The sequence below is a fragment of the Neovison vison genome, chromosome 6 (assembly GCF_020171115.1).
Source record: "Neovison vison isolate M4711 chromosome 6, ASM_NN_V1, whole genome shotgun sequence".
Taxonomy (NCBI): domain Eukaryota; kingdom Metazoa; phylum Chordata; class Mammalia; order Carnivora; family Mustelidae; genus Neogale; species Neogale vison.
In genome coordinates, this window is record NC_058096.1 from 149,407,613 (window position 1) to 149,417,420 (window position 9,808).

The following is a 9,808-nucleotide window of genomic DNA, read 5'->3' on the forward strand; positions in this document are numbered from 1 at the left end:
AGCTTGCTGTCCAGTTCCGTGGAGGCCAGGCTGATCATGTCTTGGTTTCATAAAGAAAAGGAGGGCTCAGCTTTTTAATTCCACTCTGACCCTCAAGCAGTGCATGTTTCAGACAGATAAGCGTTCAGGATAACAAACAGGTGCCTGTTCTCCCCAGGGTGGGAAATAGGGAGAATCAGAATCAGAATCAGAATGCCAGCTTCCCTGGCTTTCTTATGCATCTTTTTGATTTATATATGCAGCAAGAACTTACCCAGCTCCTCCTCTGTGTCCAGCACTGGGCTCTGTTCTCTGTTCCTTGTCAGTGTAGTTAAAGATGTTGAGCCCTAAGAAACTCTATATTAGTTATCTTCAGCCGCCTTCCCTTTCCTCCACGAACATCAAGAAGAGTGCTCTGACTTTACTGTCTGAGGAACCTGGGTTTGAATCCTGTTTCTGCCACTTCAGAATATCAAAGATACAGATGGCAATTTTTGCTCATCCTCCTTCCTAACAGTGCATGATCTCTTTTGGGAGGGAATATCTTTCCTTCTTTGTGGGAGGGTGGGAATATCAGTCTAGGTGTGCTGTCATTTCCTAGCCTAGGACTGCGACTCTCCTAGCATCTCTGTCTTGAGTAGGACCTGACAAGAATGGTAGAGCCCATCCATCCCTTTGGAACTATCACACAAGATGTTTATGTAATTCCTGATGCTGGGACTTGTCTTGTTCTTGTTTCGTTTTCTGTTTCTCTGAATGCAGAGAGCAGCTGACATCCTGTCAACACAGTCTTCTTTCTGCTTGTTGGCCAGAGCAGGTTTCTGTGACCTGCAAGCAAAGAAATCCTGGCTGCCCCACCTTTGGGCCAGTTACTTACATCACTTTTATTCTCAGCTCCTGCATTTCTAAAATGGGAGCAATGATGCCCTCTTGACAGGACAGGGGGTGGCGGAGCCATCATGGCTCAAGGAAGAGCTCCATACAGCACCCCCCACATGGGAGACATGCAGGAAATGAGAGTTACGGTCATGGTCCATGTTTTTACTCTGTCTGTGTAGAGGCCCTCCTGGGGAGGGGTGAGGGGGAGAGGGTAACGGCATTCCCAGCCTCTCCAAGTGTACCTGCCTTCTGCAGAGGTGACCTGGAGCCGCGATTCATTAGGGAAAGGACAGGCTCAGAAATAGAAAAAGTAGCAGCGATTTGGAACATCAAAGCAGTGAGGAAGCCCATAGGGAGAGGAGGTGTGACTGCGGAGGCTGGAGCTTCCTCCAGGAGTGAGGGGGAGTAGGGAGTGGAGGTGAAGAGGCAGCTTACATGTCCCTGCTTTCTCCCTGCTTTCTGTTCTCATTGCCATATGTGGAATTTTGAGCTAATGTTGTTACTTTGGATATATTCCCTGTGATTCCACTACTGGACAGCTGGCTGCATTTCATTTCTGCCGAATTATGTCTGTGGACATGTTTACTTACCTATAAAGCACTTTATTATTATTATTTTTTAAAGATTTTATTTATTTATTTGACAGAGAGAGATCACAAGCAGGCAGAGAGGCAAGCAGAGAGAGAGAAGGAAGCAGGCTCCCGGCCGAGCAGAGAGCCTGATGCGGGGCTTGATCCCAGGACCCTGGGATCATGACCTGAGTCGAAGGCAGCGGCTTAACCCACTGAGCCACCCAGGCACCCCCTTATTTTTGTTTTTTCATCAATGAAAATAATATCTTTTCAGTCTTGCTTAAGTGAGATCTGGCACCCCATTCTCGTCCTTGTTGTTTTAATTTCCCCTCTCATTCTGGGCATAATACATGTGCTAAAACTGCTTCTTCTCCTAGAGACAACTTCTAAAGGGGCCCAACATGGGAGTGTATCACAAGGACATTCGAACTAGTTTACTTGGATCCAAGTACAGCTTTTTCACCAATTAGCTGTGTGACTTTAGAAAAGTGACATAACCTCTCTTTGCCTTGGTTTTCCCATTTCTAAAATAGGCTGGTAAAATAGTGCTACGTGGTGGAAATGAAGAAATGAAAATTACAGTGAGATGTACATTAAGGGATCAATGAATGTATTTGTTAAGATTATATTTGTTGCTACCAATAGAAATGATCATTGTTTAACTTAAGAAAAAAGGAAGAATGGATAGGAAAGATGCTGGGGTAGTCTCAGAATTTAAGACACAGCTGGTCACTCTGAGTTAAGAAACATGGAGGGAACATGGGACAGGGCTGGCCCCTCGGCAGCAAAAGTTGTCAGACAATTCCTCTGGGACCCTGGCATTAGGGTAACACACGCTCCCCCAAGTCTGCTTGGCTCACTGCCCCGTCCTTCATGTGCCCGACACCGTGAATACCAAGCAACGGGAAAACTGCTGAAACCCCACATAGTTATCACACAGGGGAGACCACTGCAGGCCCAGATGCTGGTTTAGCCTTTTGAAAAAGCCTGAACTTTGCATCTCTTTTCCTGCGTATCAAAAATGAAATCGCTGTTAATAAAGGGCAAAGCTCAGGTTGAGCCCAGGGAGACAAGAAGGCCTGCAAAGTGCTGTCTCCTTTTAAATCCTTACTCAATGCAGAATCCACAGAGAAAAATGATTGTATTAGCCCTGAGATTATGGTGGGAAAATTCAGAAGTCTGCAGTGTGTCTTCAGTCCTCAAGGCATTCACCAAACAGAACGTTTTCCTATCTTCTCCATGATACCACTAAGCAGTAGTGTCAAAACATCTTTGTTTTATGTTGGGTTGTTTTAAACACAGTCTGCACTCTGGGGGTTGGAAATTTGGATGAAGGGGACAGGTTTGTAAAAAATGTTCTGAATTGCTTTGGAGTTTATAATCAAGTAGATCCTTTCAGTGGGTAATTCACAACTATAATTTAAAACCTTTTGGGTATTTGAAACAAAGGTACACTGAAGCAATACTTTGTTAAATATCACAGTAGTGGTCTATTGAACTAAATGCAACTTTCAAAAGTATAAAAATGTTCAATGTAGCAAGTGATGATGGTGATGGTGATGTTAGTTAACACTCATTAAGGTACTTGTTCTGTGATGTGCTAATGCACTGAGTTCTTCCAACAACCCTGTGAAGGAGTTACTATTATCTCTCCATTTTACAGGTCAGGGAACCAAAGCACAGAGAGGTGAGTTAACTTATCTAAAATCACACAGCAAGTAAGTGGCCGACATGGATGTAAACTTGGGTTATTCAGGGTCCTAGCCCAGGCTCTCAGCTAACACATTCCTCAGCAGTTTGTAGGCTGGGAACCTCAGGTTCCAGACCGAGGAAGGAAAGGCACTCAGAAACAAAATAAACATACAGAGCGCATACCATATATAAATATATACCATATATACACTGCCTTATTTGTTCCTTCCAGGAACCCTTTGATGAAGGTAATAGTGTGACCATTCCATAAAGGGTGTTAAAAGGTAAACTGAGGCGTATTAAAAATATTAAGAATTTATTTATGTATTTTAAGCATTTTGTTTACTTATTTGACAGAGATAGCAAGAGAGTGCACAAGTAGGGGGGGCAACAGACAGAGGGAGAAGCAGGCTCTCTGCTGAGCAAGGAGCCCAATGTGGGGCTGGATCCCAGGACCCTGGGATCATGACCTGAGCCAAAGGCAGATGTTTAACCGACTAAGCACCCAGGTGCCCCAAGAATTTATTTGAACAAAAATCAACTTGAATCGGACAGCATCTGTTCCAATAGATAGAACAGAGCTATGAGATGCTGTACAAAATGTAAGACTTTTTAATAGGCAGAAGGAAGCAGGAACAAGGAAGTTATAGTGGCAAAAAAGGCGGGTTGGTCATTACAAAGTTAACTTTCCTTCATGGATGGCAGGGTCTATCAGGCAGATGCCTTAGCTAGTGCTGATCAGGTGATTTCTGATCAACTGGTTTACGATTCCTTTTGGTTGGGGTGGGGAGTGCCTGGGTGGTCAGTCAGTCAGTTATATATCTGACTCTTGATTTCGGCTTGGGTCACGATCTCTGGTTGTGAGATGGAGCCCCAGGTCGAGCTCCGTGCTCTGCAGGGAGTCTGCTTGAGATCCTCTCTCTCTCCCTTTCCCTTTGTCCCTTCTCCTGCTGGCAGGCATGCTCTTGCTGTGTCTCTAAAGTAATTAAAAAGAAAAAAAAAAAGACTCCAGGTGTGGGAAAGCTGAAACTGCACTATAGTTAAGTTCCACTTTCGTAATGTGACTCTTGGCATAAGGGACTCCATTTTGGGCCCCTTGTCTTGTTTTTAACAAGGGGGTAAACCAGAGCTGCTCTGCGTTCTGCAATGAGGAGGAGATGCAGGAAGCGGACGGGGGCTACTGGTCAAACCCAGGCATTTTAGACCCTGCACCTTGCGCTTTCTTTAAAAAAAAAGCCACATCCCCCAGTCTTCTAAATAAAATGGATCAAACTGTTTATTCAGCTTCTTTCGATGTCCCCCATATTACATTCAGGGGTATTTATTATGCATACTGTATTGACATAATAAAAAAGAAGGCTCTGAGAAGCAGAGTCTCGAAGGTATGATCTAGAGACCGAGTCAGGGCCAGACGATCTGAAATACTAGCTTCTTGTAAGAGTTTCAGCCTGAATTTCTGAGAAATGTTATTCACAGATTGTTTATCGAATTAGTTTATCCACAGGGACGTTTAGCCCAACCTCTGAACACACAAGTGGAGGCACTTACCATTTCAATAGTAGCAGGAATAAAATTGTATCCTGAAAAAATCTATACTCTAAAAAATGAGTTAAAAAATTTCTAAGTAATAAAAGTTGCGAATTTTCTTGTCAATAAAATTTTCAAGCAAATAAAATGCTAAGGCTTACATATACACAGATGGTTCAGGAACCAAGGATATGAGGCCTGCAAACTCATGGAGGTTTGGGTCTTGAGACACTACCTCAATTCTCCTCTCTGAAAAATGGGATCATTATACTAGCTCATTATACGACAAAGGTGAATGGATGGGACGCCATATTTGTCTACTTCGTGAATTAAATGGAAGGCATTTTGGAATAGACTATCTACTTCTAAAAGTAGCCAAAATAAGCTTTAGAAATTATCTAAGTCAGCAGAAACAACTTTTCCTGGAGTCCAGAATTTGGCATTTTTCTGACCAAGGAAATTCTAAAATAGGGGCTACCTCAGTGTAAGGGGCTTGCCTCTGATTGTTTTGACAAGGGCGTTTTATGCTCAAAGATGTTTTCTAAATACCAAGTGACATTATAAACAGGTGAGACTCAGGGCTAGCTTCAGGGTTTTCTTGCGAGTGTCTCCATCACTGTGAGCAAGGCTTAGAAATGCTGCCTGGCACCATCAGCGCCGGCAAACAACCTCTCTGATCTCACTTGATAATGTTTTCGTGTGAACTCAGATCCAAGCTCAAATAAAGGACCATTAAATGTACAAGAGAGGTAATAAGTCTCTAAGTGGGTCTCTTCCAAGTTAAATCAACAAATAGACCCGGGGGGAAATTTTAGAAAAAGACTCAGGCAAAGTAACATAGCTAGTGAAATGTGACAGAAGAGTGAAATAGATTTTAGTTTGTTCATCCTTTATTAACTCTATTCATTGTTTTCGATAGCATCTATTAAATATCTATCTTATCACATGCTGCAAACATCACATATGGTGACTTGTTTACTCTCCATAATTTATGAGGCAATGTATACTCACCTTATACATATACCCTATGTATAAGGTGAGTAGCATCACCTTATACATAAGTAGACAGGATCAGAGAAGGGAAGAAACATAGCCAAGGTCACACAGCTAGGATGTGATGGAGTGTGGGCTTGCCTGCTGGGGAGTGCTTCTGTTTCAAAGCCCTCACCTGTCCCACCAGGCCAGCCTCAAACTTTCTAGCATCAGAATTATCTGGGGGAAGATTCTAGGGTTCAATCTCTAGACATTGTGTTTGGGTTGGGCTAGAGAGGGGCTAGGGATCTCCAAGATTTGGATGACATTCATCCATGAATTACTTTGGTAGACACTGCCCTGCATGATGTCACTCAATAAATAGTAGTTCCTTTTGGAACAACTTTGAGATCATCCTCACGATCAGTTGACATCTGAAAACTAAAATAATAAAATCTACCTCAGTCCCTGTTGGGAAGATGAAAGAAGGTGCCATATGCCAAACAAGTGTGTCTGACATGCAGAAACAACTTTGTAAATCATAGTTTTCTCTCCCAGCAAAGCAGAAACAACCAGAATATTTAACATCAATTGCTTTAAAGAGTGGTCAGTTTATGAGATGAATCACTTGCCTGATCTAAATCAGGGCTAATGGAGAGAGGAGAGAGGCAGGAATGGAGTTGGCCTGAGCAAGGAGTGGTGGGATTGGAAGTACAGTTAATCATTGCAGCAGAATTAGTTGGGGAGTAAAGTCATCTTTATTGCTGAAGTAGCCCAGAGAAACCTCACAAGGGTCAACTTCAGAGCTGGCCATTGTGTGACTGTGGTCAGGTCATTTCTCTTAGAACATCACTTTCTTCAAGTATAGAGCTGGGGAAGTAAAGACTTCTTCACAGTGTAGTTGTGAGGATGAAATGAATTAAGAGTACATCAAGAAAGGGGCCCTTTCCGTTAAGTGTCTGGCTCTTGGTTTTTGCTCAGGTCATGACCTCAGGGTCCTGAGATTGAGTCCCATGTTGGGCTCCATGTTCAGTGGAGAGTCTGCCTAAGAATTTTCTCTCTCCCTCTGTCCTCCGCCCAACCCCCCCCCCCCCCCCCCCGCTCACTCTCTCCCTCAAATAAATAAATAAATCTTAAAAAAGAGTACACTGAGAAGTGGTCACGAAGAGTTATCTGGTACATAGTGTAGATTGAAATAGAAGCCCTGTGCCTGGTGGCTCAGTGGATTAAAGCCTCTGTCTTCAGCTCAGGTCATGATCCCAGGGTCCTGGGGTCGAGACCCACATCGGTAGCTCTGCTCAGCGGCGAGCCTGCTTCTCTCCTCTCTCTCTGCCTGCCTCTCTGCCTACTTGTGATCTCTCTCTGTCAAATAAATAAAATCTTTTTTTTTTTAAAAGACAGAAATAGAAGCCCTGGACACTATAGTCATATTATGATTAGGAGAGTTATTGTTATTTCCATACCATTAAACCTGAAGAAGAACACGTTCCATGATGTTTTATAGGAAACCCTGAGGCCAGAGGTATAGCTGAACTTTTGGATTTTAGAAAAGTAATATGGTGCATAGATTGCCTATCACACAACACATTAGGGACTGGAAAGAACCCTGTAATCACACACACTCATCTTTCTGCAAGGAAATGGATGAATATTCACACTAAGTGGTAAAGTTAGCCTCATGTCAATTTAGGTCAGATCTTGTCATCAAATGTTTTACGAAAAGTTTTTCGTTTTTTATAGCTATTTGGATCTCAGAACAGCAGACATGGCATTGTGGAGCTTTCTAGCATTTCCATTAATATTACTCTCCCAGAATGCTGCTTCCCAAATCCATAAAGTGGTCACAGCTTTAGTAGCAAGTGCAACGTGATGTCTAAATTCAATACAGCTGGCGTGCTTTGGTGGCTCAGTCAGTTAAGTGGCTGCTTTCGGCTCATGTCATTATCCCAGAGTCCTGGGATCGAGCCCATCGTGCTCCTTGCTCAGCAGGGAGCCTGCTTCTCCCTCTGCCTCTGCCTGCCTGCGTGCCACTCCCCCTGCTTGTGTTGTCTCTCACTATCTCTGTGTCAAATAAATAAATAAAATCTAAAAAAAAATAAATTCAATACATCTTTATAAAACTGGTGTTGGACAGATTACCAATGGGACTAATTGGAGGATTAGACCATACTATTCCTTCTTTCTCTTTCGTGCAAATTTTTAAAAGTAAAATAAAATCTGAGAAAGCTCAGAAATCAGAGGGAAAAGATAGTCCAAATCATGCAAACATTTTTAAACACAAGTACTGTTGCTTTATGTATATTCATGTACTTTTTATATAATTTTTTATCTTGATTAAATAGATTGGGCATAGAATATATATTGCTTTAAAAGAATTTAAGAGTCTTCCTAAAATATTTTCAATGATCACTTTAAAGTTTTCATACTATCACAAATTACCACATTCAGGTAAGAAATTTCTTATTGGTGGAAGTTTTCACTGTTACTAAGATACTCTGATGAACCACATTTGCTCTTAGCCAAATTTGTTGTTTCCTAGAATTAGCCTTAGTACAGTGATGACAAATTTTGATACAGAAGATGTAAAGATCTGGCACCAAGACTTGAGAAAGTCAAGAGCCTTGTGTAAGTTGAAGGGCTTTAAATTTAAAAAAAAAAAAAAAAAAAGTGGGGGGAAGTCTGAGGGTTTATGCCAATATTAGGTGGGAGAAGAAGCTTATTCAAACTAGAGATGTGAGGAAAAGAGAAATTAGAGAGGTAAGGATTGGGCAAGGGCCACCCAGCTGTGTTGGACAGCATTGCCAGCAACGCGGCTTCTGTGAGTCTGCCGATAGGCTGTGTGCCTTGGTTTACAGGCACCAAAGCAAAATTGGTATGCCTGGAATGTCCCTTTCTTCCAGTATATGTTTTATTTCTGTGAAGTGGTGGCTCAAAGTGGGCCTTCTTCTTACCTGACTTTAGTCCCAGTCACCATCTGCTCTCATCGGGACTCCTAGGAAACCATTTTTAACCCTTCTCCATCCTTCAGCCTAAAGCTTCTGTAACCCATTCCCGCACAGCAGCTGAAAGATCTTCCGAAATACAAATGTACTTATTTTCATCCCCTGCTTCAAACCCTTCAAGGTCTCCCTAGTGTTCCTGGGATAAAGACAAAAGTACCTAATGTGTGTTCAGACTCTTTTGATTATAAGTAATAAATGATCTAATTCAAGCTGACTTAAATAAAAAAGAAAATGTTACTGGATAATTCTGTCCAACAACCCAGGCTCAGGACTTAAATTTTTTTTTTTTAATTAACGTATATTTGTTTCAGGGGTACAGGTCTGTGAATCATCAGTCTTACACAATTCACAGTACTCACCACAGCATATACCCTCCCCAGTGTCCATCACCCAGCTGCCCTATCCGTCCCTCCTTGCCCACCACCCCCACCAGCAACTCTCAGTTTGCTTCAGTTTGAGATAAGAATCTTTTATGGTTTGTCTCCCTCCCCAGTCCCATCTTGTTTCATTTTTCCCTCCCTGCCCCACATGAACCCCCACCCTGCCTTTCAAATTCCTCATATCAGAGGTATCATATGATGATTGTCTTTCTCTGATTGTCTTATTTCCCTTAGCATAATATCCTCTAGTTCCAGCCACATCATTGCAAATGGCAGGAATTTTTTTTGATGGCTGCATATTATTGCATTATTTATATGTACACCACATCTTCTTTATTCATTCTTCTGTTGATGGACATCTAGGCTCTTTCCATAATTTGGCTATTGTGGACATTGCTGCTATAAACATTCAGGGGCATGTGCCCCTTTAGATCACTATATTTGTACCTTTAGGGAAAATACCCTGTAGTGTGATTGCTGGATCATAAGGTAGCTCTATTTTCTACTTTTTTTTCTTTTAATTTAATTTAATTTAATTTTTTTCAGTGTTCCAATTGTTTATGCACAACATCCAGTGCTCCATGCAATACGTGCCCTCCATAATACCTAACACGAGGCTCATCCCCCCAACCCCCTCCAAAACCCTCAGTTTGTTTCTCAGAGTCCACAGTCTCTCATGGTTTATCTCCCCCTCCATTTTCCCCCAACTCACTTCTCTTCTCCATCTCCCGATGTCTTCTGTGTTATTCCTTATGCTCCCCAAGAAAGTGAAACCATATGATGATTGACTCTATCTGCTTGACTT